The sequence below is a fragment of the Narcine bancroftii genome, chromosome 4, assembly GCF_036971445.1.
Source record: "Narcine bancroftii isolate sNarBan1 chromosome 4, sNarBan1.hap1, whole genome shotgun sequence".
Lineage (NCBI taxonomy): Eukaryota > Metazoa > Chordata > Chondrichthyes > Torpediniformes > Narcinidae > Narcine > Narcine bancroftii.
In genome coordinates, this window is record NC_091472.1 from 254132969 (window position 1) to 254150337 (window position 17369).

Sequence of the window (17369 nt, forward strand, 5' to 3'; positions counted from 1 at the left end):
TGAGTCTTGACTGAAGTGAAGGACAACAAGTAGTAGGAAGACAGAAAACACACACTTCTGAATCAGTCTGAATCTGTCTTTTGTGGAGATCTAATAGGAACTCTGACTGAATGCCGAGCACCAATCCGCTTATATTGAGAGACGGCCAAATGACCTCACTGGTCACCACCCCATCCAAGGTATCCTGGGAGCTCCAAAACCCACCCTGGCCTCAGTGAGTTGGGAAGTCTCCATGACCCACTCTGAAAAATGCTGAGGCCCACTGGTTGGAATCCACTTCCTTATGCACTACCAAAAACAGGCCACCTGCAAATTGGATGAACAACTCCTCATTTTTTGCCTGGGCCCCCTCCAATCAGATGGTATTAACAATGACTTCTCCAGTTTCTGTTCGGCTCCTCCCCTGCCTCCCTCTCTCTTTCCTTATCCCTTTCCTCCAGCTCCCTACCCCATTCCCTCTCCATTGAGAGAGTTATTCACCCCCCCACATCACTTCTCAGCATTATTTTTTCATTGTCTGTCCTCTCACACATATCCGCTGATGACCTCTTGCCTATTGGCCTGTGCTCCTTCCCATGCTTCTTCTTTTCTTCTCCCTCACTTTTTTGATTCAACCACCTGCCTGCTTTTTCCTTATACCTTGATGGAAGGTTCAGGCCCAAAACACCTTTGCTTCCCATGAACACTACATGACCTGCTGCATTGCTCCAGAACTTTTATGTATTAAGCCTCAGCAAATGCTGATTTATCTGGTTTAACTCCATTAAGATATCATTTCTATTCCATTTGCTAAGGAGTTTCACAGATTTCATAGAGATACAGCATTGTAACCGGTCCTTTTGACCCAAGAGTCCACACCACCCAATTACACCTATATGACCAATTAACTCACTTACCCTGTTCGTCTTTGGAACATGGAAGGGAACCGGAGCACTCAGGTGAAACCCACGCATTTATGGACACATCATATAACCCGACACATTATAGGGTGAAAAAATCCTCATCCCCTCTCTAAACTTGCACCTTAAATCTATGCTAATCAGTTCTGGGTCAGAGGAGAGCTGGTTAAAACAAGGTACTTCCATATGAAGAACAATTGATTTTGATTTTGTCATTTTTAATGATGACTATGTAATAATAACGATGAGCCAGAGACCACCTTAAAGCCACATCAAGTTCCTGGGAAAGTGATTTAATTAGTGGCTGCACACACTAAAGACAAACACAAGCAAATATAAACTTGAAAGCTTCGAATAAAATGTAGGAGTGCTAAGATCAGCTGATGATAAAACAATGGTAGTATTAACATCTGAAGTCATTCATGCCATTAGAACTATGGCATTGAAAATAGACGGTCAGAAAATTTATGGCACAGAAAGAAGCCCATAAAAAGAGTTGTGCAGCCTGATCCCACTTCCAGAAACAGATCGATAGCCAATCCTATCGAGCGCAATGAGTATTTTATCAATAGGATGAGTTTCTGCCAATTACACATTAAGTTGATGAGTTCAAAACTTCTATACATGAAAAATCCTTTTTTGTTCTCCTTTCTGATCCTTTGCTCCCTAGTTTTTGAACCATCTACCAAGGGGAAATAGTCCACCAACATGTACTACAAACTCTCCAACTCCCAAAACTTCCTGGACCACACTTCCTCACACCCTGTCTCCCACAAGAATTCTATCCCCTTTTTTCAATTTCTCTGTCTCCACCGCATCCGTTCCCAAGGTGAGGTCTTCCAGTCCAGACCTTCTGAAATGACTGCCTTCTTCAACAAATGTGGCTTCCCCTCCACCACCATCAACTCAGGCCTCACCCACATCTCCTTCATTTCCCATTCATCTCCCCTGGCCCTTTCTGCCCTCAGATGCAACAAAAACAGAATCCCCCTCAACCTCATCTACCACCCAACCAGCCTCCATATCCAACACATTATCTGCTGGTATTTCCAGAACTCACTACAGGATCCCATATTTTTCCTTCTCCTCCCCTCTCTGCCTTCCATGATTCCCTCATCCACTCATCCATCCACACACATTGCACCCCTGGCACCTTACCCTGTGGCCACTGGAGGCAGAACACTTGCACCTACACCTCCTCCCTCACCATGGTCCAGGGCCCCAGATAGGCCTTTCATGGAAGCAATACTTCACTTGTACATCCAGAGGACTTATTTACTGCATTCAGTGCTCCCTTTGTGGCGTACTCTACATTGGAGAGACCAGTAGCAGATTGGGAGATCACTTTGCTCAGCACCTCCTCTCCATTTGCAGCAACAGTGACCTCCCATTACAATTCTGAGTCACATTCCCATGCCCACATGTCTGTCTGTGGCCTTGTGCCCTATCCCATCCAGACCACCCGCAGATTGGAGGAACAAGACCTTATTTTCTGTCTAGGCACTCTCCAGCCAGATGGCATGAACATTGACTTTACAGCTTCCCATTAAACCTATTCGCCTTTTCTTTCTCCTCCCCATTTCTTGACTTTCCAGTTCTTCCACCCGCTCAGCCATCCCTCCTCCCCCCCCCCATTGCTGCTATCCCCACCTTCCTTTCTCCACCTATCATCTCCTGACTTTGCAACCCCCTTCTCCCAACCCCAATCTTTAATTCAGATGCCTGCCAGCATTTTCTCATTCTTTGATGAAGGGCTCAAGCACAAAATGTCGGTTATGTATCTTTACCTTTGCTACATAAAGGACACTGACCTGCAGAGCTTCTCCAGTATTTTGTGTTTTTACATCAAGGGGAAATAGATAATTTTAATCATAGGAGCATTCATAATTTTCTACAACTCAATCTCGATGTTAAAAGTCTAACAAATCTTTCTACAGAGATATAAATCTCTCTGCACTTTCACCAGCCCACTAACATCTTATAACATGGTGACCACCACTTTTTGCACGACTAAATCAGTGCCTAAACAGTATTGTTTACAGTTCTGGCATAACAAGATAGGGCCATAATAACCACACAGCCAATTTTAAATCATCCACAAATCTCTTTATCATAACTCATCTAATTAAGTATAAGCCACTTATTTGAAACAAAATAACCATTATTTTACTATGAACCAAATAATTAAAAGTATCTGATGTGCCTTTTTACTTCCATTATGCATCTGTCCTGCCAGCTTTCAATTCACCAAGGTCCTTTTGGTTCTCCATATTGTATCCATTCTGGACCCTCCCATTTATTGTGGATTTCCTTCCTTTGAGGCATTTCCATAGGCTTCCCGGAATTGTGATCCACACCATTATTCTATTGAATTGATCACAAACACCAAAACAATTATTGCAGTCTAAAACTCTACTCCTCAATATTAATCACACAGCCACTTTTGAATCAACTGCAAACCATTTAAGTCTTAGCCATTAATATCCATTAAAGAAGCCAAGGAAATGAATATTAAGCTTATTGGAACCTTACTGATAACAAGTCACAAAAACACACATAAGCCATTATCCTTTGCTTCCTGCCAGTGAGCCAGTTTGGATCCATTTGCTATTCTCCATTGAATTACATTAGCTTTGGCTTTTTTATTAACCTGCCATGCAGGACATCGATCACACCGAATGCACTGCTCTTATTGACTCTTCCTGTCATTTCCTCATAATAGTCAGTCAAATTAGTTATACACAATTTTCTTTCAAATTCAAGCAGACTGTGTCCAATTATCTTGTCTTTACAAATGAAGGTTTATATTGTCCCTCAGAATTGATTTCAGCTATATACCCATAATCAAATTTAAAATAACTGGCCTGTAACTCCCTCCCTCCATATGTAACAATAGCATTGACCCTGAAAATTTATCAGAGATCTTCAAATTCATCATTTGTGTGAAGGAATAAAAGTTTATCCAACAAAATTCTATCCTCATTATTTCCTGATAATGAAATAACACACCACATATTTGTCCTGGGAAACTTTCATGCATGAAAGAAAACAAAAAGGTTACTTGTTTATATTGCTGGTGTTTGTGATATCAGGGTACGTGTAAATTCACCTCCTCACCTTGCCTATGAATGTAGGTTTTTGGATGGCCTCGGGTTTTGAAAGGCTGCCAATAAATGCAGGCTCATAGGTTGACAAGTGACTCAGGCCTGAAACTTTGGTTAACAAAGGGTTAACTTCCTATAGATGCTGATTTTCTCCAGCACGTTTCGGTATTGCACCACAATCCCAGCGTCTGCAAATGTTCCTGTTTAACAGGATTTTCCTATCCCTGGTTTCAAAGTTCTCATATTGTTCTGCCTATTTTCAAGATGAGATAACGAAGGAAACCATTGGCTCTTTGTGTTTTTGTGAAGGGAATGGGGTGAATTGCTAGTTATAGATAGGGTAAGTACAGGGGTGATGCAGAGGGATGGCCAAGTTCGGTTAAATTTGACAGGTACTAGGTTTGTGTGTTTCAATAGGACAGACTTCGGGTGGAGAATTGTATGCCGCTTCATTTTAAAGATAACAAGAAATTTAAGCAATTCTGGTGGCAGAGACCTGGGTATTCACTACTCTGCACTCAAATGGAAATTTAAACCATAAACAAAGGAAAACCTAGGTTATATTACACAAATTTATAAAAGTCATGGTGAAGCCATACAGTGGTTTGTCGGGACCACACATGGAGTAGCAATTCCATTTCTCAATAGCTTTTAGCCCCTTTCACATTGCCAAATAAAGCGAGTTGAACCAGCTAATTTAGCAGGTCCATAGTGGGTAATCTGGCAGTGTGAAAGGTCAGGGCGAGTAAAAATCAACCGAGTTCTGACTCTTGGTGGGGGGAGGAGGGGATGGCGGGGGGGAGAGAGGGAAGCATCAGTGCCCGGCTGAGTTAACTCGTTAATCACCCCTTTTACACTACCAACCTTGCTAGGAAGTGGGTAAACTTATTGGGCCTACTGTACCCAGGGAGCCTTTCCCACTGCGCCATGACTTACCTGGTTCATCAAGAACCCAGAATTTTAAGTGGGGGGGGGGGGGTTCTCGCCTCCAGAATGACATCACAAGTGATGAATTTATGTACTCGCAAGTCAGTGAAATTGTAGCGGGAATAAACCACATGCGCACTCAATGTATAAAAGACTGTGGGAAAATCTACCACAATGGGCTTCAGACTGTTCAAACTGAGGACAAACCCACAGAACAGCTTGTCATTATTCCTGAAACAACAGAGTATAACAACTATGTACATAGCATTACATTGTATTAGGTATTAAAAGTAATCTTGTGATAAATTAAAGAACATGTACATGCTAATAGCCCAGCCAGCTGCGCTTTGTATCGTTATATTTCACGGCGTGGCTGGACACGCTCTGATAGAATGATGCAAGCACACAGGCACTAACGGTACCCAGTAATTCGAGTAGATCATTCACACCACCACTGAGTGATTGACGAGTTAACTCAGCTGAGCTCTGTGGTGCACTGTTAAGACAGAACCAGACACACACAAAGTAAAGACTGTACAACAGGCTTTAATCCACAAAGACTTCCACAGAGCCAGGCTGGCTGTAGCCGCAATAACTCTGAGTGAGACTTCGGAGGCCGGCGCAGGCTTATCTCCCAGAGGGTGATTGACACCCGACCAGATGGGGCTTGATCCATTCAGGCTGACTGATTGACAGCTGGCCGGATGTTGTCCTGTCCCCCTTACACTCCTGCAGGTACAGAGGTTGCCCCCTGCAGTAGGCCGGCGGTACACTCCTGCAAGGACAGAGGTTGCCCCCTGCAGTAGGCCGGTGGTATACTCCTACAGGTACGGAGGTCGTCCCCTGCAGTAGGCCAATGATGTACCACCACAAGCTCTGACACTTGCCCCCACCAAGAGTCAGAACCCAGTTGATTTTTACTCACCCTATCCAGTTGGAACCTTTCACACTGCCAAATTACCTGCTTCAGACCCCCTAATTTGGCCAGTACAACCCACATGTACTTGGTGGTGTGAAAGAGGCTAATGGTGGTGTGAATAGTCTACGTGAATTACTGGGTATCATTAGTGACATTAGTGCCTGCATGCTTGCGTCAGTCTGTTAGTATAATAAGTGATCTTGAAATGATTTAAAGCTCAGGTATGCACTGACAGCTCTACGGGCCACGTGCTGACAGCCCCACCAGCCGCCCTTTGACAGTCCCGCCGACTGCTCAGTTATATTTCACAGCGGGGTTGTCAGAACATGGCTGGCTGCGCTGTGAAATATAACTGTACAGTCAGCAGGACTGTCAGAGCGTGGCTGGTCACATGGTGAAATATAACTGTGCAGTCAGTTGTGCAGTCAGTGGGGCTGTCAGTGCACGGCCGGTGGAGCTGTCAGCGCATACCTGTGCTTTAAATCATCTCAAGATTAATTATAATACCTAATACAATGCAATGTATTATACTCTAATGTTGTTATACTCTAATGTTTAGGGAATAGTGATAAGCTGAGCTGTGAGTTTGTCCCAAGTTTGAACAGTCTGAAGCCCACTGCTGTAGATTTTCCCCACAGTCTTTTAAACATTGAGCCGTATGTCTTAGCAAATTGTGCGGATTTTTCCCCATGGACTAAGTGACATTCAGTGCAAATGTACTTTATTCCCACTATGATTTCACTGCCCTGTGAGTACATAATACGTCACTCATGACATCATTGCTGGAGGTGAGGCTCCCCTTAGATTCAAGGGATCCAGATGAACCAGGTAAATCATGATCCAATGTGAATGGCTTATCGTGTACTGTATGCCCAATAAGTTTACCCACCTCCTAGGAGGGTTGGTGATGTGAAAAGGGCTTAGTAATCCTTAGTGCTGTAACAAAAATCTTTGGAAACAAATTAATAAACTAGGACTCTTCAGCCTTGTGGGAGCAATATAGGGTGGAGAAAATAACACAATGTTTTCAGGAATTCAAGAGTTTTTGGAAGAGAGGAGATGCTCAGCCCTAGGAAAAGTGGTGCTTTCCCGCCCCCCCCCCCCCCATCCCCATCCCAAGAGTTTAGTGTTTGTTTGATTTAGAGATGCAGCATAACAGACCCTTCTAACCCATGTGCCCATGGAGCCAAAATGCAGCCAAGCATCAAATTAACCTACTAACCCTGTACATCTTTGGAATGTGGGAAGAATCTAGAGAACCCGGGGGAAACCTTTGCAGACACAGGGAGAACATACAAACTCTTTACAGACAACACCTGATATAAACCCGAGTCACTGGGGCTGTAGAGATAAATATAAAGCCAGGAGTTTTCAATCTGATCTAACCTGATAGCTCCTAGGGTCATTGCTTCCTAATTGTACAGCTGTATCACCCTCCTGGATTTGGTCAGCTGCCATGTAATGCAGGAGTATTACAATGAGGAATTGGAAATGTAATTTTGAAGAGGCCAGATTAACCAAAGGCTCGAATAGCAAGTTGGCGCGGGGGGGGGGGGGGCGCGGGGGGTGGGGGGGTGGGAGGGGGGAGTATTAACATTTTGCTAGACTAAGTGACTCCTGTTACATGTAATAACTGGCCCATCAGTCTTTATGACACTTTCAATTCTGTTACCTTGTGAGAGATCCCTGATCTATACACCAGAGGAACAGGAAAATATGGGAAGTAGCTAATAAAGAAAAGTCCACTCAAATCTAACACACAAATTCTGCTGCCTGAGATGCCGCAAAGGAGAGAAAAATGCTGAGTGTCTTTTGGGAAAGTGCCACAGGAAATTATTTTGTATGCTGTGGATGGAAGGGGAAGTGGTATTGATTACCACATCTATCACCTCCAGAACTAACCAGAAACTAGTGCCAGATGACCTGATCAGTTCAGTCAAATTAAAACATCCTTACCTGTAGAAAGTGGCCTGCTGCTTTTGGAAGAGTGGAGCAAAATAATTTTTAATTTTAAAGTTTTATAAAAGGAAGGAACATTCTCAATCATTCCTCTGGGAGGAGGAGGGGGAGGAAGGGAGGAAATTTAAATTTCAAATTCCCTCAACCAACCGTGGCGGGATAATATTCATTGTGTCAAGTATTGTTGTGGCACTAAGTATGACGAACATTCTAACAGTCCTGACCACAATCTCAGGAATCCTAAAGCACTGATCTTGTATCACTGCTGTCTTCTTAAGCAATCCCTAAAGATTGAGGATGACTTGCATCCACTCTGGTTGAGTAGGTTATTGAGCTACCAATGAGGACAATGTGGGAAGTGTAGTCTTCTACAGTTGGGGCATGAGGTGCCTCATTGGCTTTTGAGGACACTACTGGTTCTGCTACTTAAGCAAGGAATTCTGTGAGCTCCCAATGCATAGAATCTATGTTCCCAATATCATCCTGAATGTTCCTCATCCACATTGAAAAGCCAGAGATGTCTAAAACTCAGTGAGAATATTTCTTTACTTAAGTCCTTAATTCTTTTCCTCTGTTTGTCTGGAAGCCTCCTCTCAGAGCTCAGAATGAAGTGGCTGGCACTGTTGTAATGAATGAACTGTGGCAGACAATTTGTCCATAGTATGGTACAAGGTACAGCATGATGACCAGATAATCTCATTTGGTGCTGTTTGTTAACACAGATTGATATGCCTGAGCATCAAGCAGAACTCCATTGCCCATCTTTGAAATACCCTGTAAAAGCTCCACTGATGGGTTAAATGTTTTGATGTGCCACTTTCAGGATAGCTTCACTGACAGTGCATCACTCCTTCTGCTCTGGTTTGCCTGGAGTTTTCCTCCAATCTTCTAGTGAATGCTGCATCTTTTCACTAATTGTGAAATGTGAGACCAGATTGAACAAGCTAGCCCACTTTTGAGTAGAAAGCTCCAAAGCAGTGGCTTTCAAACTGTACTCCTAAACTCACATTCTACCTTAAGTAATCCCAATGCCATAAGAGCTGTGTGATTGCTAAGGGATTGCTTAAGATGGTATGTGAGTGGAAAGGGAAGGCTGAGAACCACTGCTCTAGACCCAATTGTTATTGAAATATTTTGTTTGAGACAAATGGTCATTGGCCCATTTCCTTTGGAGTTCTGAAACTGTGCACATAACAAGTCAATTAGATGTGATTAAAACAGTGGTTTTCAAACCTTTTTCTTTCCACACACATACCACCTTAAGCAATCCCTTACTAATCACAGAACACTTATGGCATGGGGATTACTCAAGATGGAATGCGAGTTTAGGGGGGCAATTTGAAAACACTGGTCTAAAACTATGAAAGGGTGCGAACAGAAGGAGGAAAATGTCTTTGACACATCCACATACACAAGTTTCACTTCCGAAATAGTCAAATCTCCAGATTTAAAAAAAAATGTCTGCATGGTTAGTGTAGCACTTAGTGCAATGTTGTTCAAGTGTCAGTGATCAGGACCAGGCTTCCAATCCCGTGTTGTCTGTAAGGAGTTCTTCCCATGTCTGTGTGTGTTTCCTTCAGGGGCTCTCGTCTCCTCCCACCCTCCAAAATGTACTGGGGTTTGTAGGTCAATTGGGTGTGATTGAGCAGCATGGGCCTGTGGGCCAAGAGGGCCTGTTACCGTATGTCTAATTTTTTTAAATTAAAAATATTAACAAACAATCAACAATCCACGTTTAACATGTTCAACCAACATAAACGTACAATGTAAATAGTATATGTAAGAAAACACCATGTAAATTATATGTTGGGTTATGGTAGCATAATGGTTGTTGCTTGTCTAGTTACCCAGTTACATGAACTACATGAACTAATGATCCAGACACACAATAACATCATCACAGCTGAGGAATTTAATTTCAGTTGGTGAAATAATATGGACTAAAAATATCAATAATGATGGCCAGGATACTAATGACTTCTCGCAAATTCATCTGGTTCCAAAGTTCCTTGAAGTAAGTGATCTGCACCCATACCCAGCCTGGCCTTGTGTAACGGCAGGCTCGTTGACTATCCTTCCCAAAAGTGGTCTAGCAAGTCAAGCAGTTCAAGGACAATTAGGGATGGAAATAAATATTGCAAAGTGACAGCAATTAAAGAATACAAGACAAAAACGCAATAACCTGTTCACTTACTGCATGTTATGCACCAGCACATCTGGTAATCTGGGCAGCATAGTTACCGACAGATGTTTACATTATCATGAGCATGGACACAAGAAAGCAGCCAACATCATAAAGAATCATTATCACCTGATTAAGTCCAGCACATCTAGGTTCAAAACATTTTTCCCCAAGTTATCAGGCTCTTGAACCTCCTCTTCTATCCTAACTATAAGCTGTTCTGGGACAAAGATCTCTGCACTATTGAAACGGCATTTTTTTGAACTATTGCCAATGTGAATATTTATCTATAATTGCATAATGATTATTTTTTCTCTTGTGATATGTTACTTTATGTGTTTCATGTAAATGTATAGTTGCTTGGAGTTTCTATGGTGTTTTTAAGGAGGGGCGCCACTTTGAGGCCGGCTCCATTTGTAGAGAAAAATGTGCACTTACCTTTTTATAGATACGGCCTCAAAGGCTGCTGCAGTGTCACTTTTATGAAGAGCGGCACCTCTTTGTGTCCTCCGGGAATGCAGAGCAGTTCCAGCTGCATGGGGGATTAAGGGTAACGAAGACCACCATTGATCTTTATTCTGCCCGGCACTGCCCCTCCGGCAATGGCGACAAACTCCGGCCTCCAGCATTTATGCGGTGTTACTGCTACAATGACTGGGTCACGAGTCGTGAGCTGATGGTGTCATTGCGACATCATCAACCCACCCCTAGACAGATGCTTGCAGCAGCAGTGCATTTATGGAGTAAAGCAGAGCGCTCCACTCTACCTGTGCAACCAGCCTGAGGAAGGATTGGATTCAGTGTCTTGGAGGCGTGCTAGGAGGATTTATGGAGATAAGTTCAGCGATGTGAGGGTGGAGAATATCTGCCTTTACAGCCGCAATTCTTTTTTTTAATATATAAAAGCACCTTACATTTCCTCAGGACATAGGAGGGAATTTTGGCACGGGTTTATACTAGCTCTCAAAGCAATCCCATCACCACCTCTAATTTTTCCTGCAATCCATTCTCCCCACATTCCCACAAACTCTCCAAATTTGAGCATGCACCTACACAAGGAGCAATTTTTAGCAACTAATTAATTAATCTATCTACCAGCCCGCACATCTTTGTGACATGGAAGGAAACAGGGGCACCCATAAGCAAAACATGCAAACTCCTTACAGATTGCATCTGATGTCAGGATTGAGCCCTGGTCATCAGAGCTGAAAGCCTTCAACTCTACCAGCTGTGCCACAGTACTGCATGAGTTTGGCTTTGCTCCACAGGAATGATTTGCTTAAAAGTTTATTCCTCTTCCAAGATATCCATTGAGTGCAGGCGGGAATATACAAGTTAGAGCAAAGGGCAATGGGAATCCAGAATGCTCGAAATATTGTGAATGCTGTTCAATGAACATTCTCATAGAGAAAACAAGCCAAGTAATTTGGGTATATAATACTTTTTTTTTGTCAAATCCTGCACATTTTCAAGATGGAGCACAATTCTAACCATTTCCATGCTCTAGACAACACTTTCCAGATTCTAGAATTTCCTAATTTCAAAATGTGTCATCTTCAAGGAAGCATGGGGGCGATATTCTGAATTATTATTTTATTAATCCAATAAACCAAACTTTGTAGATGCAGCTTTACCTAACTTTAATTTGTTGATAAAACAGATAAACATTTTGCATAACTTCAAATTAATATTTGTAATTGTTATTGATCTCATGCTTTGTTTTGTCTGCTATCTAGGCAAGTTAACTAACACTTAAGTACCCAAGTGGTGCAAAAATGCAACAAAAGTGCAGGGTGCAGTGATACAGTATATCAAAGGGTGCAGGGTTTAATGTTACAAAGACAAAGTCTAGGAATACAGATAAAATAATGCAAGGATATTGTCTTTTACCATGAGAACATTTAAGAGACAGATAACAGCAGGAAAGAAACTGTCTTTGATATGTGTCTTAAGGCTCAATTATTTTCTGCCCAATGGAAGACAGTGACTGGGGTGTAATGGGCCCTTTAATATGTCGGCAGCTTTTCCAAGACAGCAAGAGGAATAGGTGATGTCAATTGAAAGAGTGGAGGTTGTTTCGTGTGCTGGAACTGCACTCACAAGTCACTGCAGTTTCCTTTAATTTCTGTCAAAATTAAACCACTTTGTTCTGAGTAATGACTGTTGTTGCTCATTCCTCATCAACCATACTTTCATGGAAATGTTATTTCTGCAGTTATGCCTTCTTAAAGAGGCCTCCAGGAACAGATTCAGCCCAACACCAAGATTCCAACTCAGGCTTTTCCCCTTTATTTTGTTTCAAGCTTGGATATTCTCCTTGTGCAGGTCTCAAAATGCCAACCCCCCCTCCCCCGAAAACCCTAATGATTTCCTAGTGATCAAAGCTTGACCCCCCCCACCCCAATTTCACTTCCCTCCCTAAAACCCCCAGTTACGTCCTACAGCTCCTTCCCCAGGCCCAGTCAGCTCTCCCAATTTCCAGTTCTCTTTTCCCACAAACCTTGGCAACTGCTTATTTTCAATTGTTTCCTCTTGAGCAAGAAGGCAACACCAGTCATGATTCCTAGAACAGACAGTAAATGGCCTCCAGGTTTACATTGAGGAGGTTGGGTGACTTAACAAATTGTGTGGGAAAAAAAACAAGACAAAGAAGGCAACTTCGTCAAGAGGACAAAGGTCAACCACTCTTCATTACATATCAGTAGTTCCATCGTGGAGAGAGAGGAGACCACAAAGTTCCTTGGACTACATATAATTCACAATCTATCCTGGACCAACAACACCTCCTCATTAGTTAGGAAGTCACAGCAGCTTCCTGACAAAGGTTTTTGAGGAGGGCAATGTGACCAGCCCCCATCTTGACAAGATTTTACAGGAGCAGAATTGAGAGCATCTTGCCTGGCTGCATCACATGGTGGCTGCAAGGCATTGGACCATAGGTCTCTACAGAGGATCATTAAAATGGCAGAGAAGATTACTGGGGTGTCCCTTACCTCTTTTGATGACATTCACCAGACTCCCAGGACCATTGCTTAATAGGGCTCAAAAAATGATCTGTGATCCCTACCATCCACCACACAGGATCTTAGCCTACTACCATCAGGAAGGAAGTACTGGATCTTCACAGGTAGGACGGCCTTGCTGGTAAATGGGTTCTCCCCGCAGGATGTGAGATTGATGAACAGTATCCTGTAATCTTGTCTCTGATAATTGAATCAAGGAAATTATTGCAAAATATTCATACATTTTTATTTTAAGTAACTGTATATTGTTATGCATACCATGTGATTATTATGTCATGTATTAAGTGTGCACCATGGTCTGGAGAAACGCAATTTCAACTGGTTGCATATGTACAGCCAGATGGTAATAAACTTGAACCTTGAACTTGACTCAGCCACAGTCATAACTCTAGTTTGCAGTAATAATTATAAACAAAATTAGCTTTATTGCAGGTTGAGCAAATTGAAAATAGGAGAAGCCCTATTAGAGTTGAGAAAGTGTAGAGAAATACATAAAAATAATTAGATTGGTAAAAAGAGGAAGTGGCACTGACAAGCAAGATTAAGAAAAATCGCAGAGAATTTTAGAACTAAGTAGATGATTATGGAGAGAGTATGACCAGTTAGAAGCCAAGTGGCAAATTGTGTGAGGAGCTGGTGGGTTCAATATTGTCATAAGGGAATACTTCTCATCAGTAGAAACATTATAGCTGGAGGACAAAGCAAAATTCTAGAACCAATTACCATCAGAAATGAGGAGATATTAGGTGGAAGTTGGATAAGTCAGCAGGGCCTGATAGGATATACCCAAAGCTATTGTGGGAGGCAAAGGGGGAAAATTCTGGGGCTCAACAGAAATGTTTACATCTGCACTGGATGCAGAAAAGGTTCCAGATAGCTGGAGGACAGTGAATATGATTCTCTTTCTTGAAAAAGATGTGGCAGGGTTGAGTCAGCTATTTACACTGAAGAAGAATAAGGAAATAAGGACAGGGGTAGAAAATAGAACACAAGAAATAGAAGGAAGAGTTGCCCATCTGGCCCATTGAGCCTGCTCCATCACACTAGAAAGACCTGGCTGATCTGGTTCTGGACTCAGCTTCACTACCTGGTCTGTTCCACATAACCTTCAACTCCCGACTCTTCAAAAATTAATCCACCCATGTCTTCAATAAATTGAATAAGACTGCATTCGAAGCTTCCATGGGCAGAAAATCCCACGGATTCACTTCTCTCCAGGAGAGGCAGTCGCTTTCCATTAAGTCATAATCTATTCTCCAGAATCCTGAGTTTGTCCCCTAGTTTTACTTCCTTGAGCACTGCATCTGCCCTGTCTTACAACTCCTCCTCTGAGCCATTTCCTATAGCCCTCAATATTTCAAATATTTACCTTTGTCCACATTAAATGTATCCGATAACTTGGCCTCCACCTCTCTCAGAGGCAGATAATTCCAGAGGTTCTCCCCGCTCAAAGAAGAAGAGCAGCACCATTCATGTCATGGTTAGTGCCACACTATTACAGCACCAACGACCTGGATTCACTGTCTGTAAGGAGTTTGTATGGTCTCCACATGTCTGTGTGTGATTCCTCTGGGTGCTCCCATTTCCTCTCATTTTCCAAAATATTTACTGTGTTTGTGGGCTAATTAGTGTATTTTACCCCCTCCATAAATCTTCGTCCGCGAAGCCAAGCCAAAGAAAAAAGTGTATTTGGGAAACATGGGCACATAGGCCAGAAGGGCCTGTCACTATGCTGTAATTCTAAGTTTAAAAAAAAATTTTAAAAACCAAATTTATCTATTCTTAGTTTTAAATTAGTGCCCAAAAGTACCGGAGAAACTCAATAAGTCATGCAGCATCCACTTCAGCCCTTAGCTGCTTGGCAGAAATCCCTGGAATCAGCATCTGCATATTTTATTTGTTTACCTCAGTTTTAAATTACTCACCCCTTATTTTGCAACTACTTGTTTGTGGCTCTCCCACTAGTGAATACCATATATGCCGGCGTACAAGATGACCCAAACTTCCACCTAAAACAGGTTTTGAGCTATACTCGCTGCTTCAGACTACCCTAAGTCTTATTGTACCAATAGTCCTTTACCGACCATCCCACTGACCAGTGGAGTGATGGTGTCACAATATTTTAAGAGCAAATTACCCAGTAAAGGTTTGAATTTTACTAGCATATTTTAAAATAAACCACTGTTGGCTCCTTTAACGGGCTGTTTAAAGTAAGTACAGAGCCGATGGCAGTTGGACTGGGCAGATGGACCCCGTGGGGGAGTTCTGAGATATCTCTGTTAAGGTTTGTATTTGATTCTTGGCACAGGGGAGCACTGAGACTTTGACGTCAAGGTTTAGATTTTATTCTCGGTGTATAAGATGACCCTGCTTTTGGGGTGTCATTTTTAATGTTCAAGTACTGTCTTATATGCCAGCAAATAAAGGCACTGTATGTTTGAACGTCATCACTCCTCATCCTCATCTTCTTGAACTCCAAGGAATACAGAAATTAGGAGTGGCATAAATAAGGATAGAGATGAGAAATATAGCTCTGCTTAAGGAAAACCTATGATCACAAAGAATAGGTTAGGGCTCAGAGATAAGGAGGGGATTTGAGGAAGTTTTCTTTCCCCTCAGAGATTGATTGAACCTGGAAGTCACTGCCTAGGGAGGTGGAGGAGGCAGGTACTCTCACAAAACTCATGAGTATTTGAAACACCACAGCATAGAAAGTGATGGACCAAGTAAATGTGATGGTACGATGCCAGCACAAACTGAGTGGGACAAAGGGCCTATTCCTGAGCTGTACAAGTGTACGATTCTCTGGCACTGAAATACCTATTTGTGGTGGACCACTGTTATACTATGATTGGCTGCTGCCCGCTGGAGAAGTCCCCCCCGAGACCAATCCTACCAATGCTCCCCATTCATCCTGTCATGATCGGTTGGTTGTTCCTCCAGTTTATAGTTAATGAAAGTCTTTCAGTTTTAGAACCTTCGTCATTTGTGGTAATTGATGGTGCATCACAAGTGTTGGGTCACATTCTGAAAATGCAGATCAATGCAGCTCAGCGTTCACATTTTCATTGGCAATTGTATCAAGAGGAACAGAGTAAAAGCAGGAAAAGGCAGTTGACTTAGAGAAAACCATGACTGACTTTTGTGAGACAGGCTCATATTATTCAGATTTGCTCATTTGGGTATTAAAAGCTTCTCCTTAAAGTCTGAATAAATGGCCATTGTGAAAACCAACCAAAGAAAGCAACACATCAGGTCAAAAGTTAAGTTGCAAGAATGGAGATTGAAATTTAATTTAAATAAAGCAAGCCATTGAATAATGTGGACATCGAGAGCTTACTATTATTTTACATAAATCTGTGATCACTTTGGACTGCGGAAGTCAGCAAATCCAGTCATGACTTCTGTTCTCTACATTAAGTAGCTTAATAGTTTATATCTCGCCTTGCATTATAACGATGTTCTCAGTCAGCCATTGAAACTGTGTGTATAAAAGACATGGATAATGAATTAAGTTGGGCTGACAATCTGAAAAATGCTGGATGCCCTCAGCAGCTCAAGCAGCATCTGTGGAAAGACAGCTCAGGTTAATGTCTCAGATTAAAGATGGCTTGTCAGAACTGGGAAAGAGAAAAATCACTGGTTTGTATCATCCTGCAGGGAGCGTGAGAAAGACAGTCAGAACAGAGATCATCTCTAATGACACAAAGACAGGATTGCCTAGTGGATAAGCTGCAAATGAAGCAACGTTTAGTTTGCAGATTATCGCCAAGGGAACACAAACTGCACATCAGAATTTTTCTCTACCTCCCATCCTCTCTGCAGCTCCAAATTATTTTCTCTCTTTCCCCAGTTCCAACAAAGGGACTTGAACTTGACTGGCTAATTGTTACTCCTTTACTCCTTCCACCAACATTTCCTGCTCTGCAGTGCATACCTCGGAATTTATCACAGCTCTTCCTAGTCATTGTAATTTAGGTTTCAATGACAGGACGTGCCATTGAACATTGCCATGCATGCCATCTCCAAGAATGATGAGCCAATTCAATCCAAGTCCCTTCACTTGCAAAAATCTTTCCTGTGCTTGATCTGAGAACATGGGGAGTTTCAACCAACTGCATGATTGAGTTACGTGTAGCATGTTTATGCAAATTGTCAACACTTTTGCAATCCCTCGCAATGAACACTGACTCACATGTACAGTGCTTTATTGTCTCAGGATTTTATTTTGTTTGGAGATTTAAAAGCCTCAAAATTTCTTTACCAGTCAGCACTGCTAAACAATAAGAGAAAGGTTACCCCAGGTTGTAATATTCTGAAGTGAAGGAATTCCAATGTGCAGATGTTGCTGGAAAA

At 42.3% G+C, this 17369-nt stretch overlaps 1 long non-coding RNA gene across 1 annotated transcript in view; it reads right to left on the reverse strand.

Annotated features, from left to right (window-relative positions):
* The window catches only part of LOC138760101 (uncharacterized), a 43149-nt gene extending 29953 nt beyond the window's left edge, over positions 1 to 13196 (reverse strand). Inside the window, exon 1 of the long non-coding RNA XR_011355406.1 lies at positions 12984 to 13196. This is a non-coding gene — a long non-coding RNA (uncharacterized lncRNA). The remainder of the gene's footprint in view (positions 1 to 12983) is intronic.
* Between the last annotated feature and the right edge of the window lie 4173 nt (positions 13197 to 17369).